This window comes from Lonchura striata, chromosome 12 (assembly GCF_046129695.1).
Source record: "Lonchura striata isolate bLonStr1 chromosome 12, bLonStr1.mat, whole genome shotgun sequence".
NCBI classification, from domain to species: Eukaryota; Metazoa; Chordata; class Aves; order Passeriformes; family Estrildidae; genus Lonchura; species Lonchura striata.
This window is the reverse complement of record NC_134614.1, coordinates 21,597,561-21,623,059: the sequence shown is the minus strand read 5'-3', so window position 1 is coordinate 21,623,059 and position 25,499 is coordinate 21,597,561. Positions and strand designations below refer to the sequence as shown.

At 44.7% G+C, this 25,499-nt stretch overlaps 1 protein-coding gene across 8 annotated transcripts in view; it reads right to left on the bottom strand.

Annotated features, from left to right (window-relative positions):
* The window catches only part of CHL1 (cell adhesion molecule L1 like), a 140,044-nt gene that overhangs the window by 70,726 nt on the left and 43,819 nt on the right, over window positions 1–25,499 (bottom strand). Inside the window, exon 1 of one of the 8 annotated variants that reach the window (XM_077786191.1) lies at window positions 19,027–19,234. The exons of 5 other annotated variants lie outside the window; for them this stretch is intronic. The gene's annotated coding sequence lies outside the window, so the exon portion shown is untranslated. Of the gene's footprint in view, window positions 1–3,805; window positions 3,907–18,020; window positions 18,134–19,026; window positions 19,235–25,499 lie in introns of those variants that run through there. 2 more of the 8 variants (XM_077786192.1, XM_077786190.1) reach the window with 2 other exon arrangements.

The following is a 25,499-nucleotide window of genomic DNA, read 5'->3' as shown; positions in this document are numbered from 1 at the left end:
AGCAAATATCAGGAGTGGAGAGTTCTGCCTGAACAATTAAAATCTGCTGAAATAATGTAAAACTGCAAGAGGAAGCTTCAAGTTGAATGTCAAACAGGCAGGACCAGGATTTCACTGCCCAATCTGTCCACAGCACCAAGTTCTTCAGAACAAGGGTGGCTTTTGCTCCCCCAGCAGAAATGTTGTTCTAATCAATGATTTGCACAGTGGGAGAAGTGCTTTCCATGCCACATGCATGAAAACTGTGTTATAAACTTCATCCAGAGCTTCTACAGATGAAAACTGTGCTACAGATTTCATCCAGAGCTTCTACAGATGAAAATTGTGTTACAGACTTCATCCAGAGCTTCTACAGATGAAAACTGTGTTACAGACTTCTTCCAGAGCTTCTAGAGCATCACAGACATTGCTCTGCCATCTTCTTAAAAAAAATTAAAGAAGAAATGGTCTATAAATTGTCAAATTGTTTATATCTCATTTGTGTCACATCATGGGTAAACTTAATGTCCTCTAATAATTATCTCACAAAAAAATAATTATGTTCCTTGTAAAGACTAAGCAGAAAGTGGTTAAAAACTCCTAAAAAATCATAGAGAGGAGTCAGTTATTCACAAGGCCTTTCATGCTCTGGTCTCTCAAATACCTTTGACTGAACTTCTGGTCCTTCATGCTTCCCTGTTGCCCTGATTTTTAAAAGGGTTCAGTTTTGTTTTATAGTTCTTCTGAAAGCTTTAAAGTTCTCATAAAACTTGTTTAGCCTTCTGATAATGTTTACATGTTTGAGAGAACGAGTTCCCACACCATTTCATGTATAATTAGAATAGTTTACACATTTCTTTGTAGGTGGAGAGAAATGATTGATTGATCTTTGGACCAGTGTGGTTGGAGAAGTGGTAATTCCATCCTCCAATCCATGGCCACCTTTGGAATTCTATAATTACCAGATGTTTGAATAAAACTGGGTCTTTTTTTTTTTTTTTTTAGCTTACCAAGCTTCTGTGTATTCATTTTGTGTCTAATAGCAACATTTCCCTGCAGCCCTGAGCCTGGAAATGTCCCAGAGCATGGCAGAGACTGATGGATTCACTCCTGATGGATCTGAGCATTTCCAAGAGCTCTGCTGGCACAGACCTTGCATGGACACCTCGCACTCCTTTCTCCTGCCCAGCCCACCTGGTTGGTCAAACAACATTTCTTATGGAGCTGAACTGCAGCTGGGAGCTTGAGGGATGCTCTGAGCTGCTCCCTAAAAAGGGGATTGCATCATTATAAATAACATTTCATGTTCAATAAAAGGCATGGAGCCTTTAGAAATCCAGGACACAAGGTGGCAGATGCAGAAGGTGCAAAGGGAACTCAGCAGGGGTCTGGTATTAAATGCAGAAAACTCCCCACAGCTGGGGCAGCTCCCTGGCACGAGGGCACAAGACGGGTTTTACTAAGGAGTTGGAAAACCTTTGAGTTTCAAGACAGAAATATATGAATTGCTATGAATTTATGAGGTTAAAATTATCTGGAAAAGCCACGCATTTATAAATCCAGAATCTAAAATGAAGAAGTGTCCTTCTTTAGTCCTTATTCCAAGATAATTTCATGTAGTTTATGCTCTGAACCTCTCCTTTAGTTCCCTGAAGCTAGAAAAGCACTGATTCTGTACCAACCAAACTCTGATTTATTCTACATGGCAGAAAAGCCTTCCTCATGAGACCCTGTACACCTCAAATACAGGCAGCAGGTTTTCTTGACATTCTCCTCTGTAAAACTCCCAGGGCTTGAAGCATCCTGTTTTTCCAGACAGGCAGAGAAGGAGCTCATGGCCACTGAAGACACCAAAATGCAGAAATGAAACCCATTTGCAATTACAGCACAAGCCCTTGGAGCTTTCCCCTCCACTCTCATTTTCCTCCCTTTATTTAGCTGAAGTTATTTAGAGGCCAGATCTCTGTTTAAGCAGCTGCTGCCACAACTAGTTGGCCCAAGCAGCTTTTTTAATTAAATATTTGCTGCTGTGAGAGTTTTCTCTCCCCTCCCTGCTCTCCTTGTGGACAACATTTGTTCTTGCCAAGATAAGAGGAATCAGCCTCCAGCTTCGCCTGCAAGGCCTCCTGCACTCCAAGCCCTGCAATGGTGTGAAATCCCCACAAAAATTCATTTTTGTGATAGGCATCACGACATTTTCCTATCAAGGACAACCATCAGCAATGAGGAAAAGAAATAAAGCTTGCTGGGATTTAATAATGATTATTAAATTATGTCATTTACATAATTAGACCTCAGTACTAACTATGGCATATCTCTTTTATGGCATGGTAAATTGGCAGAGCACTTCATAAAGAGATTTTTGGGGTTTTTTTTCCCTTCTCTTCCACCAATTACAGGGGAGTAGATCAGGTAAATGATATCAGAACCCATACTAAGCAGGTTTACACAGAGGCAGGAAATAGAGGTGAGTTTCATGACGTGAATGAGAGAATTCTTGAGGAATACAGATTTCAAACAGGTTTCTTAGACATTTGTTGCTCTCAGAATTTCTTCCTAGTCAGCAGCCAGGTCCAGCAATGCCTCTGGGATGTTCTGTGGTATTTCCCAAGCAGGATCAGGGAAGCACTGGGTTTGCTCTGCCAGAGGTGTGCTCAGAATTGTTCCCTCTGTTCCTCCCAGCAGGAAACCCTGGGAACAGCATTAAAGGCAATGGCTTGACCCAATGCCAGCAAAGGCTTGACTTGCTTGGGGAAAAGCTCCAAGTGATGTTTCATACAGCAGAGGTGCCTTGACTCATTTTTACCTGGTCCAGGTGTGACCGAGATTCTCACCTGTTTCCAACCTGGAAACAGCAGAGCCAAGGCAGTGTGAAGAAAAAAAAACCCCAAACTCTGCATTGAAGCCAGTTTGACACTGGAGGTAAAACAGAGAAGCAAAAAAGTTTTGCTTTTTGAGCAAAGCTGTTTCAACAGCTGGTCCAGACACTCGGGGTCCCCCTCCAAGCAGAAATGAGGAAGCAGCAAGGGATGAGCTCCCTGTGAGGATGGGGAGAGGCTGGGATGGGATTCCCAGAGCAGATGGGGCTGTCCCTGCATCCCTGGAAGTGTCCAAGGCCAGACACAAGTCAGGGCTTGGATCAGCCTGGGACAGTGGGAGGTGTCCCTGCATGGCAGGGGTGGATGAGCTTTTAAGTCAAAAGCCAAGCCCAAACCACTCCACGATTCCATGAGGCTGAAGGGATAAAAGTGCTGAGCAGCAGCAGCACAGAGGAGCACAGGATTTGGAGAAATGGAGCTGGAGAGAGGGAGGTTTCAGGAAAAAGGAGGCAGCAGGAGGAGCACACAAGGAAATGAGAGCAAGACCAGAGGAGGCTGAGGCAGCAACTCCAGGCTGGGAGCAGCTGCTGCTCCACGTCTGTGAGCGAGGAGCACATCCTGGGAGAGGGATGGAGCTGGCAAAATCTGGGAATGCAGCTGGGCAGGTATCAGTGCTGAGCAGAGACAGGCAGCACAGGGACTTGGGAGAATTTGTGAGGCTGGAAAAGGAACTGGCTGGGGAAGAAATGAAAGAGAGTCTGAGTCTCAATCCCCGAGCAGGGAACTGGGGAGCCTGTGATGGCAGTGGCAGTCTGGGGGGATCAGAGAGCAAAGCAGCAAATTCTGCATTTGAGAGTATTTCAAACCTGCCTGAACTCCCCAGGCTGGAGCCACGGAGGGAATTTATTTCAAAAAGAAAAACCATTATCATATCACCAAGCAATTTTAAAAAATACATATAAAAAAGATGTATTAAGGCAGACAAGACTGTACAAACTGTTCAGTACCTGGGCACAGGAGGACTCAGCCCTTACTTACTCCAGTCTGCACCAGGGTGTATCCTCTGAGGACAGCACAGATGCTCCTGACTGACATCAGCTTCACTGGCAAAGAAGAAATAAAAATCTCTTCTTGTGTTTCCATGGGAAACCTGTCAGATTCCACTCATGCACCACAACACCTCGCTGCCTTTCCAGGAACAGAAGCAACTGGTGAAGAAAAACAGGGCTGGGGCCACTCTCTGTTACCTGTCTCAGGAAGATCTTTATTGGGGGGATTTATTAATATGATTTGCATGTTTATAAACATCACCAAAGAACTGCAATGCTGTGTGCTTCCTGAGAGGAGCAGGAAACAGCAGTGTCCCCATTCCCTCTGCCTCCCTCACATCCATTCACCACACACCAAGCTCACTGGCACCAGGCAGGTAAATCCAAGTCTAATAAATGCTTCCAGAGGAGGATCTGCCTCTTAAGTTCTTGAGGGGAAATACACAAACCACAAAAAAGAAAACCCAAAACCCACTCTGGGATTCTCAAATTACCCCCGGAGATTGGGCTCACAGGTTACTGGTGGTATTTAATGTGAGCAGAGCATCCAAATCCCTGGAAGTGCTGGTCCCCATCATCCCTGACAACACACAGAGATCTTTCAGATCAGTGCAGGAATCAGGGAAGCTTGAGAGCTGCTCTAAAATGCACCTTACATTATGGAGCAGCCAGAAAATGAAAAATTAAAGAGTGAAGTCTCCAGGTGGGCTTTCACCCCCAGGAGACCTCTCCAAAATCCAAGCACTGTCAGGCTGAGCTCACCAAAGCAAAGACAAACACGATTCCTCCTTTGGAGGTAATGCCTTCAGCAGCTCCTAATCCAGGTACACATGGAGTTTGTGTTTCCTAATTGTGTCTGCTTTTCTTTTGTAATAACAGCATTTCTAATTTTGCAACTTTGGCTTTATTAGAGTGAAAGTTGTTTCCATTCTCAACGTGGCTAATGTTTAAATGGGCTCCCAGAAGCTTGCTGGGTACAAAGAATACCACTTTCACTCTCAGAGGAATCAGTGTTTTCAACAAATACTTTAAGCTTCTATAATCCAGGACAAGTTGGGGCATCCCAAGCGTCTGGGAGCGGCTCTCACCTGCTGCAAAATCTGCTCCAGGGCTGCTGAAAGGAATCTGCAGGTGAGGAGGAGCCATCCCAGGAGCTCCATGTTGTCTCCCTATCCAAAGGGACAATCCAGGACTCCATAGAAGATCCAGGCTGGTGCAAAGTGTGGCTCATCTGTTGTTAGAGCTGGTGGAGAAGCATTGGCAGGGGCTGCCCAGGGAGGTTTGAGTGCCCATCCCTGGAGGTGGCACCTGGAGGTGGCACTGAGTGCTCTGGGGACAAGGTGGGGATGGGGCACAGCTGGGACTCGGGGATCCTGGAAGGCTTTTCCAAGCTCAGTGATTCTGTGGCTGCTGTGTAGATGGGAATGGGGTCACAGAACAGATCCCAGAGCCTCACCCAGCACCTCCTGCTGAGCCCTACACCCCAAAATATTCAGCTCAAACACATACCTGCACTCTGGGGCTGACCTGTGTTGTTGAAAAGCCCCCTGAGCAGCAATTCAACCATGAGCATTGAGAGGGTGGCTTTAATTTCACTGGAAATCTGGCAGTCCCCTGCCCCAGCTCCTCAGGGATCACAGGCTGAAGTGTCTCCTGCAGGGAGGAATGACACCAACCTGACCCCAAAGCCACCCCAGCTGCCCTGCAGGTGACAGAGCCAGGGTGCCACGTATCACCCACTCCAACAGCTCTGCCAGGGAACGTTCCACTAATCCTGAAGCACAAAAAGGCTTCAAATATCTGTCAGTCAGGCTGCTCCCTGCTGGCCTCCCCGCAGCCCCCGCAGCCTTGCTGGGAGGATTGTTATTGAGATCACCAGCGCTGCCAACGTGCTGAGGAAAATTAAACCCCAGCCGTGGAAACAATAGCTATTACAAAGTGTGCAACCAGCAGGAGATGGGATGAATGGTTGTAATTCCAAGGCGTAGAAAGCTTTTTAAAAATGTCTTTAATCTCCTCCATACTTCTTTAATATTTTGCTGCCTAATCGTGGCGTTTTATAGCCGGGCCGTAATTTCAGTGAGGTACAAACTTGTGGAGCATAATGTCAAGCTATGTGGTAGAGTCAAGTAAACATTTGTAGTAATTATATGCCCAGGAGATTTCATCACCTCGCAGAATTAACAAGCAGCTCAGTAAATTACATATCACTCCATCTGCAATTGCTGCATCTCCAGCAAAGAGCTCGGCTCCATCTCCAGCAGCCCTGACACGACGTGTCAGAGCACAGTGCAAACCTGTCAGCCTGATACTGTGCACTCCCATCAGCCACCACCTCGCCTCACAAAGCTGCTTTTCAAAGGTTTGGAGCACAGTTCTCCTTCCAGAGAAAAATCACAGCCCGATCCAGTAAAAGGAGGCAGTTTGCTCACACCTTGTGATTCATTCTAGAATTTGTTTCCACTTCGGACTCGCCACGGAGCAACGTTCAAAGGGATGAGCTCGGGGTAGTGGAGATCAAATGGGTGTCTGGGAACCCTGAAATGCTCCAAGCTCAGGAAAGGCAGCAGCAGCCAGGTTCTCACTGCGCACACATGTTCCAAAAGCTCTGCACAAAGCTCACTAAGCACCCTGACAATCATCCTGATGGAGCAGGAGCCAACAGCTACTGCCTCTCCTGTTGGAAACTCAAGGAATGAGAATGGCTCTGATGATTTCCAAGGCAGAAAATGCAGATTGCTTTTAAATGTCTCTTCCTCGGCTCCCCCAGCCATGCCAGGGTTACCAGGCAGAGCGATTACAAACAAGCTCCTCGATTAGGAATTCGGGCACAGCAATAAATTGCCCAAGCAGCTGCTGCACTCTGGCTCAGAGATGAGTGCCCTTTAGCGTTTGCTAAAGTGATTTCCTACAAAATCCCTGCCATTTGTCAGGCCACTACCTGGAAGGTGGAATACACTTACACGACTTGCAGATTCATCACCGGCTAATTCTGTTCTCTGAACAGCACAAAGCAAAAAGGAGACAATGCTCAGCCATCAGCTTCCTTCATGTCTCACATCAGTTTTAAAGACAGTGGTTACCACCTTCCACACAGAATCACAGAAGGGTTTGGGTTGGGAGGGACCTTAAAATCCATCCAGTTCCAGCCCTGCCATGGCAGGGACACCTTCCACTGTCCCAGGCTGCTCCCAGCTCTGTCCAGCCTGGCCTTGGATGCTTCCAGGGATCCAGGGGCAGCCACAGCTTCTCTGGACACCCTGTGCCAGGGCCACCCTAGGAAGAATTTTTTTTCCTAATATCCCATCCAAACCTATTCTCCTTCAGCCTGAAGTCATTCCCTCCAGTCCTGTCCCTGCAGGCCCTCCCAGAAGTCCCTCTCCAGCTCTCTTGGAGCCCATTTAGGCACTGAAAGGCACAGTTAGGTCATCCCAAAGCCTTCTCCAGGCTGAGCAATCCCAATTCTCTCAGCCTTTCCTCCCAGCTGAGCTGCTGCACCCCTCACATGCAGCACACCTGAACCTGGGGCTCCACGTGGGAGATGCTGCTCCCCTCCAACCCTCCAGGGATGAGCTGAGTCCAGCCTTGCCTTTGTACCATCTGACCTCCAAGGGGACAGGAGCTAAAAGACAGGGACACAGGCAGGGATGTGAACAAGCTGTAACACCAGCGAGCTCTTTTCTGACACAGGAGTTTATCTGTTCATTTATTTCATCTCCCTGGCAAATTTAATCCTGCTTCTAACTTTTCTCCTTGCAGGAGCGATGTGCTGGAACCACATCTCTGAGCACAGTCAACATTAGCACTCGAGCATTGTTTTCTTTCCCTAAGTGACTAATTTATATTGTGCATTCTCTAATACCACTGCCATCTGCCAAAAGGTGTTCAAACCATCCACATTGCAACAGACTCTATTAATATGTATTAGAAATCACATTACAGTTGACATAAGCCATTTCTGTACATGCATATGAAAAATACGACTATTATGTTTAAAACTTTCAACTAATCATGCATCACTGGTTTTCTCCCTCTGAGTTTATAATTTAAATCTTTAAATGTTTCATACCCGCCTCATCAAGACAACATTTTCAATGGCTGAGACAGCCCATTAGAGTAACAACAGGAAAAGGAAAAAAGAAAACAAATATGAGCCTGGTTCTGGAGAAGGAAAAAGAGAAATTATTTATAGATGGCAATAAAGTAATAATAATTAAGAAATAATGTGCATCTGCTTCCTTCATTGTTTCCTATGACATTGGTCACGGTGCAGGGATGGGTGTGACATAAATCTGTCCAGAAGGACATGGATGGCCAGCAGACAGAGCAGCTGTGACAGATGACATGCCCAGAACAGACAACCAGAGGTGACTTTGTACAAACCAGCACAGGACCAGTCCTGCTGAAAGCATCAGACCCCATCCAGCTCCCCAGCTCAGCTCCATCTTCTGCAGAGCACAAGAAACATTCCCTAATTTCTATTTCACTCACAATTCCCGGGCTTTCACTCAGCACAGCTCATTGAAAACCTTGGGACTCGGCAGGCTGAAAGCTCGGAGCAGCTGAAGCCCAGAGCAGAGGCACAAAGTCCCCAATCCCTGCAGGACAACTCCACCTGACATGATGGGGACCAGCACTTCCAGGGATTTGGATGCTCTGCTCACATTAAATACCACCAGTAGTAATCTGTGAGCCCAATCTCCGGGGATAATTTGAGAATCCCAGAGTGGGTTTTGGGTTTTCTTTTTGTGGTTTGTGTATTTCCCCTCAAGAACTTAAGAGGCAGATCCTCCTCTGGAAGAATTTATTAGACTTACTGAGCTTTTTCCCACCTGAATTACCTTTTGTGAATGTTAATCGCTGTCATTACATGGTTCATTGTCTGTCAAACACTCACCTCCATTACCACACATCCCCCCAGCCAAAGAAACAAATTAAAACAAAATTAAAACAAGATTAAAACAGGTCAGGAGAGAAAAAAAGGAACACAAAACTGGGTGCCATTTCATAAAGTTTTTTTTCCAGAGATTCAGATCCCTTCCCTCTTTGCCACATTCCTCATCTCCAAACTCTTTCAACCACCTTTTCCTATAATTGTCTTCCAGAACAACTCTCCAAGAAGGGTATAATGCTTCTCTCCATGAGGTGGATAAAAACCTCTGGATTCTCTCCTGAGCCCAAATTTCAATCCCAGCCCTTCTTGCAAGTTACTGAATAAAGCACCAATTACTGGAATCCAAAGTGCTGCCAATAAATTATTGCATTTAGAGTTGAAATGTGAACTGGGAAAGGGGATGAGGACAACAGAAACAGGTTTTTCTAAGGAGTTGGAAAACCTTTGAGTTTCAAGATTGAAATGTATTAATTGCTATGAATTTATGGGGTTAAAATTATCTGGAAAAGTCATTGGTGTATAAATCCAGAATCTGAGATCAAAATGCTTCCTTCTTTACTCCTTATTCCAAAATAATCTCGTGTAGTTTATGCTCTGCTTCCTTTGGTGACCTGGTACCTATTGAATTTTCCAAAGTTGTTCATTGCCCTTAGCAAAAAATCCAGTCCAGTGAGGAATTCTGACAGCTGCATTCAGGTTTGATGAATAAAATACATACCAAAATTCCAATCCTCCATTTTTTTTGCAATGTTAGTTGAAGCAATTTACAGAACTGAAATACTGCAAGGAAACAAATTTCAAATGAATCTGTGCTAAAGAACCTGTACCCCAAAAATCCTGGGGTCACAGCCGAGGGCAGGCTCTGCTGCTGCCCTGTCACCTGAAGCAGCAACACAAAAGCAACATCCTCTGAATGCTAGAAAAAAAAAATCAAAAACCAACAACAACAACAACAAAAAACCCCATACAAACAACAATAAGAACAAAACTCCACCCCCCAAAAAAGCCCCAGCAAAACAAAAACAACAAACGAACAAACAAAAAAAATCCCCAAAAGCAAACCCCAACTCCTTTCAAATGTATTTCATTGCAGATATTGATGCTCTTTTCCTTGAATGTGTGCAAAAATGGACATAACACATTGGAAATGCATTTTGAACCACAAAACATCAGCTGATGTTCATGTGGGTTTCAGATCCATTGTGTAAGGAGCAGATTTTAATTTCTCCCCAGCATCCCTCCAGACAGACAGGTAATACTGTGATTCATTTTCATCCATCAGAATAATGTTTAAATATTAAAAACACTCATTGCCAAGTTCATTTCAATTATTAACACTTGATTATCTATTAATTGATTGTATTATTTTTTCATCAAGTGCTGGAGTTTGTCCCTAGGATTGGTGCTATTCCAGCTCCTCCCTCCACCCTGAGTTCACCCATGCCCTGCTGCTCCTGGTTGTAAGCACAACACCCAGGGGTGAGAAATCAGCACTCGTGTCAGAAATCTGCATTTTGTTGAAGATTTTTTATATGAAATGAAAATATTTTTCATTCTATCACTTGTTCAACCTTTTTTTTTTTTTTTTTTTACTTCTCATGGCCAAACTGCAGCCCACCAGAGAAGAGCCATCACCTCCCCAGGTGTCTGCTGCTCTGCATGCCTGCCTTTGCACAAACATAACAGTTCGCTGTCAAATCAAACTTTAAATTCAATCATTTTGCAAAATATTTAATCACACAGAAAGCAGAATGTGCAGTTCCTTTCAGGGGAGATCATGTTTCTGATGAAGAATTCTCTTTAACCTGCCTGTGAGGAACTTTGGACTTGAAAATGGCCAGACCCATAGGATGTAACTTCCATGACAAGAATCTATAATAACAAGCCAACGAACACAATACTCATAAATAATGGTTATACTTCATAAATAAAATCAACTTTTACACCTTTTCCCCATCTTAAAAACAACATTTTCAATACTGATTTTCAAATTTCTGCTGTCTTCTCTCAGCAGAAGTAAGACCACGCCCTCAGGGAGTTACACAACTGGTAATTGTGGTATCTTGGCATGAACTAAGTAAGGGTAAAACACAAAAATTTCACACACAATAATAGAGAGTGTGCTCCTGTTCTGGGGAAACTGTCACAGAAATGACATTCAAGTGCCATTTTCCTGGAAAATATTTGGCATTAAAGGACAGCGGGCACACTCAGAAAAAAAAATGGGATTATTTGTAAAAGCATGTGGGGTAGCACAAGGGGGATGGATTCAAACTGAGAAAGAGCAGGGCTAGATGAGTTATTAGGAAAATATTCTTTACTTTGAGGGTGGGGAGGCCCTGGGGCTGCCCCCAGATCCCTGGCAGTGCCCAAGGCCAGGTTGGACAGGGCTCAGAGCAGCTGGGACAGTGGAAGATGTCCCTGCCATGGCAGGGGTGCAAACAGATGATCTTTAGGTCCCTCACATCCCAAAAAATTCAGTGATTCTGTGAGCACATGACAGCACAAAAATATTCCATCTGAAGGGGAAAATTCAGGATAGCAAGTTGCATGAAAGCCGATTTGGGATTATAAAGGAGCAAGGCGACAATCCAGACACACAACAGGGCTCTGAAGGTGAAAGAGAGGATATAAATAGCTCTGAGAAACAAAATGCAAAGCCATCCCTGTCACCTTGGCTGCTGTTTTATCTGGGACTTGACATCCCCTCCCTGCTCCCTCCTGCCACCCCAAACCCCCCTGGCACACTCAGTGCCCAGGGCTGGCCAGGGCTTCTCTTTTCCCTCCTAACACAGACAAGGACAACGAGGCTGGAGAGGGCTGGGAACACAAACCCTGTGAGGAACCCCTGAGGGAGCTGGGGGTGCTCAGCCTGGAGAAAAGGAGACTCAGATGTGACCTCGGCACTCCCCACAGTTCCTGGAATTGGCTGTGCTCAGCTGGGGCTGGGCTCTCTGTCCAGGCAGCACTGACAGAACAAGAGCACACAGCCTCAAGCTGCTCCAAGGGAAATTTAAGTTGGATGTTGGGAAAAATATTTTTACAGAAAGGGTGATAAAGTTCTGGAATGGTTTCCTGGGGAGGTGGTGGAGTCACCATCCCTGGGTGTGTTTAACAAAGCCTGGATGTGGCTCTGGGTGCCAGGGTTTAGCTGAGGTATCGGGTTAGGTTGGACTCGATGATCTTGAAGGTCTCTTCCAACATAGTCAAAAAAGCCCAAACAAAAACAACAACAAAACCCCCAAAACAACAACAAAAAAAAAAAACCCACATTTCTCAATATTCCATGAATTTTAAACACGGGCCAGGTTGCACAGGGCTTGGAGCACCCTGGGACAGTGGAAGGCATCCCTGCCATGGCACTGGATGGGATTTAATGACCCTTCCAACCCAAGTTACGTCAGAGTTCTGTGGCACAAACAGTGACAGACAAGTGGCTTGGCTCTAGGGAGGAGAGAGCCCAGAGCCAAAGCTCACCCAGGGCTCAGGATGCATCCCAGAGCCCATCTATTGTAAATGCAGGTGAACCCGGTGGGAAGAAATGCTGATGTCTGACTCTAGCTCAGAAGGCTGAATGATTTCTTTATTATAATTACACATTAACATACTATTTAAAGAAGATACTAAAACTACAAACTTAGTTTTTCTAACTACCAAATCTAACTCACAACTCGTGACCCTCTCTGAGAGCCCAGCCCCAGGTGGGTTGGATTGGCCATCAGCTCAAACAATCCTCACCAGAACCCAACCAAGTATCACCCCAGGTAAACAATTCTCCAAACACATTCCACATGGCAAAAACAAGGAGCAGAAATAGAAATTGTTTTCTCTTTCATTTCTCTCTGTGCACCTCTATGAAAAATCCTGAGAGAGAGAAGAATGTGCCTGCCACACCCATCCATCAGCAGGGACAGCCCCAGGAGCTGCTGAGCCATGGAAGGAGCCACAAGCAAAGCCCCGGTGCCCTTCACACTCAGCAGCTAAAAGGGTACAAGTGGAGAGCAGGGAGAAGAGTTTTTGAGTTCCAGCACATCAAAGGCTTGGTGACATTGAAGTAATAAGAAATAATGAATATTTAACTCCCAGCTCATATTAAAAAACCTATTAATGTTTTATTTTGTCATCCATAATGAAACAAGGAATTGGGCCAGTGGCTCTTAACGATATCTGTGGTGCACGAGGAAAATTGCTGGGCCAAAAGCAAGGCAGGAATGGGGAGCTGAGGGTCATGGCAGCCTGGGCTTGGGCTCTGGCAGCCTCAGCCACAAACCAGCACTTCTCTGCATTCTGGGGGAGTTTGGGAAGGCAGAACAGGAGCTCAGGGCAGGATGATGTGGATTACAAATTTCAAATCTGACCCTGTCTCTGCAGCCCTTCCCTTTCCCAAATCACTGTGGTATCTTTAATTAAACAGATGGTTTTGGAAATTCTCAGAAATTCAAATTCCAGCTTTCACAGACTTTACATATGACCTTAGTGAACTTTTCTGTGTCATGATGCTCCTTCTTCCATCTCTTGGACACCTGCTCGTGTTCATGCCATTATCTGTATGGGACCTGTGTGCAATGAATGTAATCCCAGGAATTCCCATGTCTATTCTAATAACAGTACATTAAACCATAGCCTTAAAACACTATTAAAGCCTTACTTTGAGCTGCATTTAACCCAAATTTGCCAGGAAATACAGGCTTTTAATTACAAACAACAGGATGCTTGAATCAGCCTTGTCAACCAATCAGTTATTAACCAATTCACAACTGTGTCACAGAGGTGTAAAAGACTTGGCAGCACCTGTGATCCTGTACAAATGATTAATTTAATTGTGCAAATAAGATGAGTAAGTGCCCAGGATATTCAGCAAGGTGAAATGAATGGACTCTACACTTTGGAAGACCTGAGCAGGGCACACATCTGCTCTTCACTCAGCTCCCAGCCTCCACGGGCTGCCCAGTGCAGCTGAGGTGACACCAGGAGACAGGAGGGCACCAGTGACAATCACTGCCACTGGGGCTCCTCACACTCTGCTGCTCCCAGGGGTCTGGGGGAGGACCCACAGAGGAGCTCCAGCCACAGCTCCAGCCTGGAGGGACGGACAGGGGCAATAAAACAGATGAGAGGAAATCCAGGGTTGTCCCTCCTGCAGCAGTCAGTGACAATGACACAACACAGGGCTCTCCCAGTGAAACCTCCCTCCTGGAAGAGGTCTAAAGTCACACTGGCAGGACTCATCCTCCTCGCAGTGCAGCGTCCCCTCCCCTCCAATTCCTCAGACAGGGAATAAAAACCCTCCCTGTTCCTCATTCCTTTCTCTCATTGCAGGACCCAGACAACAAAACTCCATCCATCCCTCCCTCCCTCCATCCATCATCCATCCATCATCCATCCATCCTTCCTTCCCTCCATCCATCCATCCATCCATCCATCCATCCATCCTCCATCCATCCATCCTCCATCCATCCTTCCCTCCATCCATCCATCCATCCATCATCCATCCATCCATCCATCATCCATCCATCATCCATCCATCATCCATCCATCCATCCATCCATCCATCATCCATCCATCCCTCCATCCTTCCCTCCATCCATCCATCCATCCATCCATCCATCCATCATCCATCCATCATCCATCCATCCTTCCCTCCATCCATCCATCCATCCATCATCCATCATCCATCATCCATCATCCATCATCCATCATCCATCCATCCCTCCATCCATGATTCCATCCCTCCATCCATGATTCCATCCCTCCATCCATCCCTGGCAGATGCAGCAGTGTGGATAACCAAGCCTTGGGTACATCTGAGTTTCAGAGAATTTCTTCCAGCCGAGCTTTCCCTTTTCCTGCTGGAACTCCATCATTTATTGCATCCAGGCCAAGCAGAGCAGAGCTGCTTTTCATATCCAATTCCTCACAGAGCATTTAGCCACAGGAGCCTCTGGAGAGCACATTACCAAAAATTAGGGATTAATTTGACCAAAGGCTTCCCTGGAGAGCAGCAGTGCTCCAGCACAGGAGACACAACTGCTGCTTATCCCAAGTGTCAGGGATGAGTAGGGGAAAGGTTAAATCTTCCTGCTTTGGGTTCTCTCCATTTGAAACCAGCCACTAATCCCTAATAATTTAATTTATTTGTATTAATGGACCAGGGAGTCAATATTTGAGTTAGACTATTGCACTAAATAATTTGAAATATTTCTTCTAAATCTGGTTCTATTTCATTTCTTAATGCTAAAGCACCTTTATTTCATGAGATACCAGGAGCCTAATTAATATTTCATGCTTATTTGGCTCAGCCTCACAATAATCAGTTCCTAAACCCAGCTTCCCCAGGACTCTGCTTGGAGTATTTAATCTTTTGGTATCTGTAGTGCAGCTCTGATTTGCAATGAATTTACCTCAAGCTGATTTCTTTCTATTCTCATACCTGAACCCTTCTTGTTAATTAAAAGAGAAAAATCAGTGTAATGTTGTCTCTGCAGTTGGGGTGTTTATTTCCTCTCCTCCTTCTCACGTTCTTCCTCTGCACTTTTTTGCCTGCAAGGCACAAAGTACTGAGTGATTTCCAGACACAGAGTTCCTGAATTTAATCTAAATTAAGCCCCACATCCAATTTGATAACAAATCCTTGCAATGGAAGTATTCACACTTGGTAAATACAGCATGATTATAATTACAAAGCTAAAAATCATAACATGAAAGTGTTGATTAATGCTTCAAAGCTGATTTCCCAGCATTCTGTACATGGAATCCATCTGATTCATCCTATATGTGATTGCTCTGTTTGGCCTCAGGCTAAAAAATCAAATTTTTCAAACTATTTCTGTAACTGTAAATGTTTCTGCTGGGAAAATTGGCCACTTTCTTTCTTTCTTTCTATCTCATTTAAAGGTCTTTGAATTCAAGCCATACAGCCAATAAATACATTTGGAGTTCATTATGTTCTGGGAACACCAAGGTGGTTTTTACTGCAGCAGACATCATCCCTGAGTGGGAATTGTGACTTTGGGAAGTTGAGTTGCTAAATTTCAAAGGATTCTCCTATAGGAAGGATCAAAAAACAGCTATTTTTTTTTTCCTAGCTGAAAACAGCCTTTTCACCTGCTAGTGAGGAAGAAAACTACAGCTGGAAATGCACCATTCCTACTCCCAAACACTCTGAGAAAGATGGCTGAACCAGAGATACACTCAGATTTGTTTCCAAGCCTAAGGCAGAATAAAATCACCTTTCTGGAGCTGCAGGAGCATCCTTCCAACCTTCCCTCCTGGGAAAGAGCTGGATTCCCTCAGCCTCCTTTTCCAGGAATCAGCTCTGAGGATGAGGCTGAGCTTTCCACCCTGCCAGAGCAAATCTGGGCAGCTTTAACCCACCCAAAATGCTGCTCCTGGAAGGGGTTTGGGACCCTGCACTGCTGATAATTAACATCCCCTCGGAGCTGGAGCATCCCTGCTGACTTCCCCACCACAGGATGCAGAATTTTAATATTAAACAGCCACAGGGAGGGGGAAAAATAGGGAGGGGATGGGAAAAAATTCTTAAATTTTGGTGCCTGAAGGGGATCAAGTCCAGTCTGAAAATATCAGTTTGGACAGTTATGGACAGCGCTCTCAGAGCTCAGTGTCAGCTCAGACAGATGAGCTGAATATTCACAAATTCCCCACCCACCACTCAGAAATTACTTTAGCCCTGCAACCAGCAGCTCTTCTGGCAAACTGTGGGGGAAAATAAGATCCCACCTAAGAAGAGCTTTTCCTGTACTTATTCTATGGATTCTGGGCAGAGTGTGCAGTGAGGGAGTGAGGAACCCATGCTTTCATCAAATTTCATTTTTTTTGCAGCTGAAAAAGCCTGTACAAGGAGGACTAAAGCTTCTTTTATGGAAGCAGGAGTGGAAAAAAATCCCAATCACCCCAAAGCTCATGGAAAATAAGGTGAATTCTATTAGAAAAGTCAAATCCATAGGCACTAAAATTTCCCCCTCAGTGGTATTTGCCAGGCCTTCCACAGATAAATGGGAAAAATTCATTGATCTAATGCACAAAATTATTGTCATTAATATGAAAACCTAAACATGCCAATGTGGGACATTCTGGAGTTTTATCCTCCTGATATTCCTGTGAATATTTATCCTGTTATTTCTTTGGAGAAATGTCAGCAGAGGACTGAGCAGAAAGGAAAACTGGAGGACTGATTAAACCACATTTAAACCACGAGGACATGCAAAACTGAGAATTTTCCAGGCTCATTAAAATAAACCTTAATTACAGAACCCAGGTTTATCTATGTCATCCAATGTCACAATACTTCAAGGCAGGTGATGAGGAGAAAAAGGCAAAAATCCCCAACAACTGCATCCAGCAGCAGAGCAGTATCTGCATTATTCATCATCAGTCGTGCAGTGACAGATCCAAAATAATTAGTATTATTCACATTAACTTATGCAATTCCCCTGCCTAAAGAGAAGCCATAAAGAAATGTAAAGTAATTATAAAGCAGAGGTGCTCTGGATGAGCTGGGAAGTTCTGGTGGAGCAAAGCTTGGAGGGAGGAGGAAGAGAAAAACTTGGAGTGGCAAAAAAGGCAGTTGTCAAAGGAGAAAAGTAAATTAATTGAAAATTCTGGTGTGTACCTCACAGATTAGGGAAACCTGTGACTTTGCAGCAAAATAAAGGTGTGGGGGGGAAGAAAGGAGAACAAAAAAGAAGTAAAAAGGAGAAAAAATAACACTGGAGAAGAAACAGAAAAGAAACAAAAAAATCAACAAGCTATAAAAAAAGAATATAGAAAATATTTTAAAAATATATATCTTATTCATGTTCTTTTAGTCTGAGTTTTCATTCTTGACAAAAGCTAGGACAGAGTCCTATTAAATGTGGCACAGAATCCTGAATAGTTTGAGTTTGAAAGGACCTTAAATCCCACCCAGTGCCACCCCTGCCATGGCAGGGACACTTCCACTGTCCCAGGTGCTCCAGCCCCAGTGTCCAGCCTGGCCTTGGGCACTGCCAGGGATCCAGGGGCAGCCACAGCTGCTCTGGGCACCTGTGCCAGGGCTATCCACCCTCCCAGGGAACAATTCCTGCCCAACACCCCATTAACCCTCTTCTCTTTCAGCCTGAAGTATCCTATCACTGTTTTTTTCCTGATTAAAATCAGAAACTTTTATCTCTACAATGATCCCTGTCTGAAAAAAATAATTGACATTTGCTTTCTCTCCAAAGGTAGAATCACCACTAAAGTAACATCAAAGAGATTCCAGCAGAGTTTGACTCTCACCTCCAGAAGGAATTGCAGGAAACTCCAGCAGAGTTTGGGTAAATCTTCACAATCTGGAAGGGCACTGCCTTGATGTGCAGCTCTCCCCATTTATTACAAAGACAGAAAGAAGCTGCTTTCCTTCAGAAGGAGCCAAAAAGAAAAGAAAAAATCTCTGCCAGTTAAAAAAAAAAACTGACACATCCCAGGGCAGCCAAATCTGGAGCTCATTAGCCCGGACTCTGCACCTCCTTGTGCCAGCTGGGAATTTCAACCTTCCACATGGCTGTGGTAGGACACTCTGAAAATCCAAGCAGTGCTGGAGAGAATCTGATTTTCGGCAGAGAAAGCCAGAGTTTTCTGCCAGGTCTCCACAAAGCACCTGAATCTGAGTTTTTCAAAGCTCAAATGCATCAGAAACACACTCAGCAAAGGAATCCTGGTGCATCTGGTCAGCAAACATGGCTAAAAGAATCTCATTCCTCTCTGAGCCAGAAGACAGAAAAGGTAAAAGGAATGGTTCCAGTAAAGGTTGTTTTAGATGTGTTTTAAGAAGCAGAAGGTACCAGGCACTTGAGAATAAACTCAGATGTCTCAGCTCTGCCCATCAGCCCTGAGGGAACACCAGGCACAGCTGAGAGATTGAGAAAGCAGGGTTTGTAAAAAGATAGAAGAAAAAGGAAAAAATTCACAACAGCAACAACAAAACCCACAAGACGTCTGGGCTAAGGCCGGAATTCAGAAATCCTGGCTTTGTAGGCAAAAATCCTGACCTTACACTGAGATGAGCAATAACCAAGGCTCTGAGCTGCACAACTGCAAAGAGACCAAGAGAAGGTGGGGGGACAGACAAAACTCAAAAAACACCAACTCAGTCTTGTGGGGACATGTCACAAACATCTCTGACACCACCACAACTCCCAAAACCTGCCCTGCACACCCTGAACCAGACAATATCTCACATCTGCCCCTTTCTGGTGCCACCAACCAGCCAAGAGACCCCCAGACCAGCTCAGGAATTCCAGACCTTCCTCGGTTATCCTCTGTGCTTCTCCTCCTCACTGCTCTGGATGGCTTTGGGACCTCTCTTGTCCCCTCATGCTCCTCCTGGGTTGATGCCACCTCCGTTCCTCCAAGGTTTCCAGAGCAGCTTTCCCAAGGAACCCTGACAATTGCTGGGAATTTAGTCTGAAATGCTCTGCAGATGCACTGAGTGGCCATTTAAGCAGTGACTCATCTTTTCTGGGAGCCTTTTAAGGAGCTGGGCTGGCACATTTTCAAGGCACATTTCTTAATCCCGAGTTTTGCAATGTGCAGGGTGATACATCCCGGAGCTGGGAATATGGATCAGATGGCAGCAGAACCTCTTTTATAGGGGAAAAGTGTTTAGCACCAGATTTTCCTGTATGTGGCACTTGCAAAGGGTGATCCTAAAATATCTGAGTTTGTCCTTCTGCCCTATCTCAATTAATTCCTCTTTAAAGAGAGTCAGCTCAACTTGGCCAAGAAAGACATAAATTCTATCTTCTGTTATAGCTGAGCTAATGATATTTAAAATATTTTTTGCAATTAATTCCTTAACTCTGCTGATTTCTGTCTCTGACTCTCAGAGTTATCTGAAACTTTTCCAAATATTTTTGTTTGGTTTGGTTTTTGTGGTTTGTTTTGCAATTATCAGCATCATATTCCCTACACCTGCCTTCATTTTCTGGGGGGTTCTGTTAAGATCAGTTTGTCAATAAATTTTATGTGGCCAAATTACTGAAAACACCGTGAAACTCTGAGTAATTAGTGTGTAAACAATTAACACTCAAGTAAGATCACTTCCAACAAGTCCATCCTAGGCTATGAAGGCCTTTCACAAAATTTCTCTTAGATCATCATGAAATATTTCCTACATCTTCATTTTTCCACACTGAACCAGGTTCTTTCCAGGAGGATCTCAGGATTCACCCAAGACCCTACACCAATTTATGATGTACAGCACCTTTTTCATCAATTACATCTCCAAATAGTAAATTATTTTTGATTGTTCTGAATTTTCTAGCAGAAATCAGTGTGCACCTGCCTTTGCTACGTCACCAAGCTGCTGCTTCTCTGCAACTTCCTGGTGAGATAAAAGCCTGGAAGTTCTTTTATCCATCTTTTCAATGGATTGCAGATGGGTAAAAGTGGCAAACTTGGAGACAAAAAAACCCCCAACCCAACTGAGTCTGAGAAATCTGATGATTCATCCAAACCCAAGGGAAGAGAAACAAAAGAGATTTTCTCCCATATCTTGCTGTAAAACAAGTAAATAATATCCAGTGCATCCAGGTCACTAATTTTGGACAACTCAGCAGGGAACTGCACAACCTCCTGCACAGAAACAGTCACAAATTAACAATCACTAATTAAGCTAATGCCTTATGTTCCACTTCTCAATGAAATGAGGTATGATGGGAGTCTGGAGAGATGAATACCAAAATAAGATTCCTGAAGGAACCCCCAGTAATGGAGCAGGGATGAGCAGCAGCCTTGTCCCTAAGGATCAGGGTGCCAGCCTGTGCTCTGATGTCAGAGCTCCTACCTGAGCACCTGGGACACAAGATTTATTTTTTCTACATGTAAATACACATCTGTGATCTGTAAAGAACACTTAACTCACAATATGGTGAAGAATAAGTGATACTAATTAGATATTTCAAGACTGAAAATCCCTGTTCTTGGCAGTTCTACCCCTCTACAGCAAAACACTCCCTTACCCTTTCACACACACAGAAAATACCCAATTCCTTTTTCACGCTGATCCTTTCCTGATGTATTTCTCCCCAAAAAGGTGGCACACACTCCTTTGCTGCCTTGTGGCACAATCCTCCTCCATCAGCAGCATCCACCCCACCTCTTCTACAAGTGGGAAATGACTTTGAACAGAACCAGTGCCACGAGAAACCCAAGCTCAGGTTAATCCTAACACCAGGCAACCTTCACTTTAATAATTCCTGCAAGGAGGGAAAACAAAGTTTCAGGGCTGGCCATTGCCAGCAATGCTCAGGGAGTCAAAGGCTTCATGATGGGAGCTCCAAAAAAAATCTGTCAAAAGCATCAGCAGCCCTGAGGAGACAAATGTCCATGTTCCAGCCCCTTGGCTGAAGAAATCCTTTCATGAGTGGCATCAAGAGCTGCTCTTCATTGCAAAGCAATGGACGAGCAGAATTTTTTGCCAGTGCTTTGTGATTTTGGTTGTTGTGGTGGAACACCAAAAGGCTAAAGCACAGAGAGATTTGGTAGAGCCACTCCTTCCCAAAATGCTGGTTTTAAAAGTAAAAATGCCTTGTTAGGATTTTCAGGGTGAAATGATCATTTACTCGGTTCCAGGCTGGGCTTTCAGAGTTTTACTGAAAATGATGAATTGTCCAATCTCTGCCCCAGCAGCACTCAGCCCCAGGGACTGACCCGTCCTCACCCAGCCCTGGGGACAGGACACAGCACCCAGAGGTGTTGGGAAACCCCAAAAACATCATTTTCCCAGAAGTCACCAACATTCTTGAAGATAAAAACTCAAATATAACCCATTTTCATTTCTCTGAAATTTTCATTTCGGAGAAATGAAAATCATGTGTGATGAGCAGAGGTTTGGCAAAAACTGCACACTTTGGGGTATAAAGGTTATAATGTTGAAATGGACTGGATTAATGAGAATTGTAGGGATTTTTTTTTCCTTTGGCAAAGGGCAAAAAAAGGAAATGCTCTTTTCTGGGACAGCTTGTTGATAAAATGAGGCTTTTGACACTTGTGCAGCCTGTCCCAGCTCTCCAAACCCCTCCACCACTGGCAAACAGGGGAGCTGCAAAAGAAAGAAACTCCAGCTGGTGCTTCCACTGAGAAAAAAGACATTTTTCAAATTCTGTTTGAGTGCAGCTGACTGGCAAATCTTGGAGCATTTGCTGGCAGCTCAGGCAGGCTGTGCAGAACACGGGCTGTGAGTAACCCTGGAGTATCTCCTGCCTGCTGGGGAAGGCAGAGCAGGCACCAGCTCTGCTCCGTGCAGGGGATGTCAGGCAGTAGGAAACCAAAACAGCCTTTTAGGTACACAGGCTGCAGAATACCTTGTTTTGTCAGAAAAGCTCCATTTTTAATTACCTGGAGAGGATTGCTTTCCCTGTTATTTTGTGCTCTAGGGTTATTATTAACTTTTTAACATAAATCTGCATTGAAGAACTGTAAATCTGAATTGGTTAATGAAAACAACCACCCTGTAGGGGCACGGCAGCTCAACAGATGATCAAAAAGCTTTTTTTCGCATCATTAATCTGCAGGATTTCATGAAAGAATTAAGAAAAATAAGCATTTCTCAAACACAGGCATGAAGTTTTCCTTGAAAATATCAGTCTCTCCCCCAAAACCAGTTGTCCCAGAACCACTGCCCGGCAACAAAGAACCCCTCAAACCCGAAATGAAATCATTAAGCAGCAAGAACTCAGTGGAGAGCTCTCTTTGACCAGTGGAAGAGGTTTCATAGCCGTTCATTAATTCCCAAATGAGGGATGCTGGGCACAGTGTCCCTTTGTCTCCTGGCTGAGTCCCTCGTTAGTGGTGTCCCCTCAGCCCTGTCCCCATTGTGCTGTGGTGACACAGACCTTGTGGGCAGCTCCAGCCAACGCCAGAAGGAGCCCTGGACGTTCCTCACAGCCTCTTCCCAGGGAAAATCCTGCCCATCCTGGTGGCTCCCCGCTTCCAGCAGCCCCAGTCTGTGGCAAGCACGTTTCTCTCCCTCTCAGGATTTTTCATAGAGGAGCACAGAGAGAAATGAAAGAGAAAAAAAATTCTATTTCTGCTCCTTGTTTTTGCCATGTGGAATGTGTTTGGAGAATGGTTTACCTGGGGCGATGGCTTGGTTGGATTCTGGTGAGGATTGTTTGAGCTGATGGCAAATCCAACCCAACACAATCCAATCCAACCCAATCCAATCCAATCCAATCCAATCCAATCCAATCCAATCCAATCCAAACCAATCCAATCCAATCCAATCCAATCCAACCCACCTGGGGCTGGACTCTCAGAGAGGGTCACCAGTTGTGTTAGAGTCAGAGAAAGTAGTATGTAGTTTTAGTATCCTCCTTTTATATATCATATTAATCTATTTCAGCATAGTTATAATATGAAATAATTCAGCCTTCTGAATTGAGTCAAACATTGTCATTTCTTCCCATTGGGTTCACCTGCATTTACAATACCAATCCCACAGCTCCAGCCCTCAGTCCATGCAGGGACCCACCCAGGATTCCCCTGGGAACCAGAAGATTCCAGGAAAAGGAGCCTTTGGGAAAGCTGTGGCCGATAAATCTGGGAGAGCCATAACAGGACCCCAGTCCTTGAATTTAATGAGGCAACAGCACTTCAGGCTGCCTCTTCCTAAATGTATATATGGAAATAATTCCCTTGTAATGAATTCCTGTGGCAATTGGCTTTGCCCTTCCTGCTAATGAAAATAAATTCCATCCAAACCATTCCAGGCACTGAATAGTCCCTGTCCTGTCCTTACCCTTGTGCAGGGATAGAAGAACAACTGCACTGAGGGGAAAAGGTGTATCAGGCCACTAAGCAATAACTCAATATCCTGCTTTGCCATGCTCACACACAACCAATGATTTTGTTCTAGGCAGGATTAAAAAAAAATGCCAAGATTGGCATGGAAGTGTTAAGAAGAAATTGATTTTTTTTTTTTTCAAATGGAGTAGTGAGGAAATATGTAAAGTGAGAATTCTCCAAGAGATGGAAATCCTATTTCCAGGCAGCCACAGGAGATGGCACAGCCAAATAAACAGATTAAAACCCACAGGCTGTCAGTACAACTGAACAACGATCCATCCATCTTAGAGCTGCTCAGGAATAACTTCTGCTGCAGCAATTTATGATGTGGCCTGACAGGAAGGGTTTGGAGGGAACATGTCATTAGCTCGGCAGCATTTAAAGAAAACCCCCAGGTCATTTGTCACATCTCTGTCAGGCCAGTCTCGGTGAGGTGTTCCATAAGGAGACAGCAGCTTTTGGAAACAGGAGCTGCAGTGACTTCCAAACCTCCTGCTGCTGCCAGGTGTTGATTTGGGCAGGCAGGGGACAATCCTGGGAGTCTCCTCAGCCCACGCTAGTTTTGTAAATGCAGGTGAACCCAATGGGAAGAAATGCTGATGTCTGACTCAATTCAGAAGGCTGAATTATTTGTTTATTATATCTATGCTAAAATATATTAATATGCTATATAAAAGGAGGATACTAAAACTACATACTACTTTCTCTGACTCTAACACAACTGGTGACCCTCTCTGAGAGCCCAGCCCCAGGTGGGTTGGATTGGCCACCAGCTCAAACAATCCTCACCAGAATCCAACCAAGCCATCACCCCAGGTAAACAATTCTCCAAACACATTCCACATGGGAAAAACAAGGAACAGAAATAAAAATTGTTTTCTCTTTCTTTCCTCTGTGCTCCTCTATGAAAAATCCTGAGAGGGAGAGAAATGTGCTTGCCACACTCTGTGGCACAGAAAGCAGGGATCCATCCCAGGCATCCCTAAGGAGCTCCAGCAATCACAACTTGTGCGAGGGTCTCCTTGTCACCACGCTGAGCACTTGGCACAGGCAGGAGAGATGGGCACGGAGGGGCAGGGCTGGTGCTGCCAGAGCTGGCACGTCCCCAGGGCAGGCAGGGAATGGCCAATGCATCATCCCCGTGCAGGGACTGGGGGTGTCAGGCAGTGGGAAACCACGACAGCCTCTGAGGTTCACGGGTTACACAATACCTTGTTTTGCCAGAAAGGTTCCATTTTTAATTACCTGGAGAGAATTGCTTTCCCTGTTTTTTTTTTGTGTGAAATACTCAAAGAGAGAAAGTCAGATAAACTTTTCCAAGCCTTGTTCTGGGGGAGCTTAAGAAAACTCTGAGAAAATATTAAAAAAATTTTTCAACTAGTGTTTTAAATTTGTAAGATGTTTACAAGAAAAGTGTTGTTCCTAATTAACCAGTGGTATGAGAGGTGTTGATTAAGGAGCAATCAGACCCAGCTCTGTCAGAACTGTCTATAAAAGATGTGTGGTATCTAATAAACTGATATATTTTACCTTCTGAGAACCTAAGATGCTTTTTGTCACCTTATTAATGCATCCTTAACACAAGAGTGACAATTTTGTGCTCCAGGGTAATTATGAACTTTTACCTCCCATTATTAACTTTACTGGGCCACCTCTGCCCCAGCTGGAGATGCACGGTTGGGATATTCTTTCTGGAGAAAGCTCAGCTCAGGGAATCCCACATGGATCAGGAATCCCATCCAGATCAGGGATACCACCTGGATCAGGAATCCCACATGGATTAGGAATCCCACCCGGATCAGGAATCCCTCCCGGATCAGGAATCCCACCCAAATCACGAATCCCACCTGGATCAGGAATCCCTCCTAGATCTGCAATCCCACAAGAATCGGGAATCCCACATGGATCAGGAATCCCACAAGGATCAGG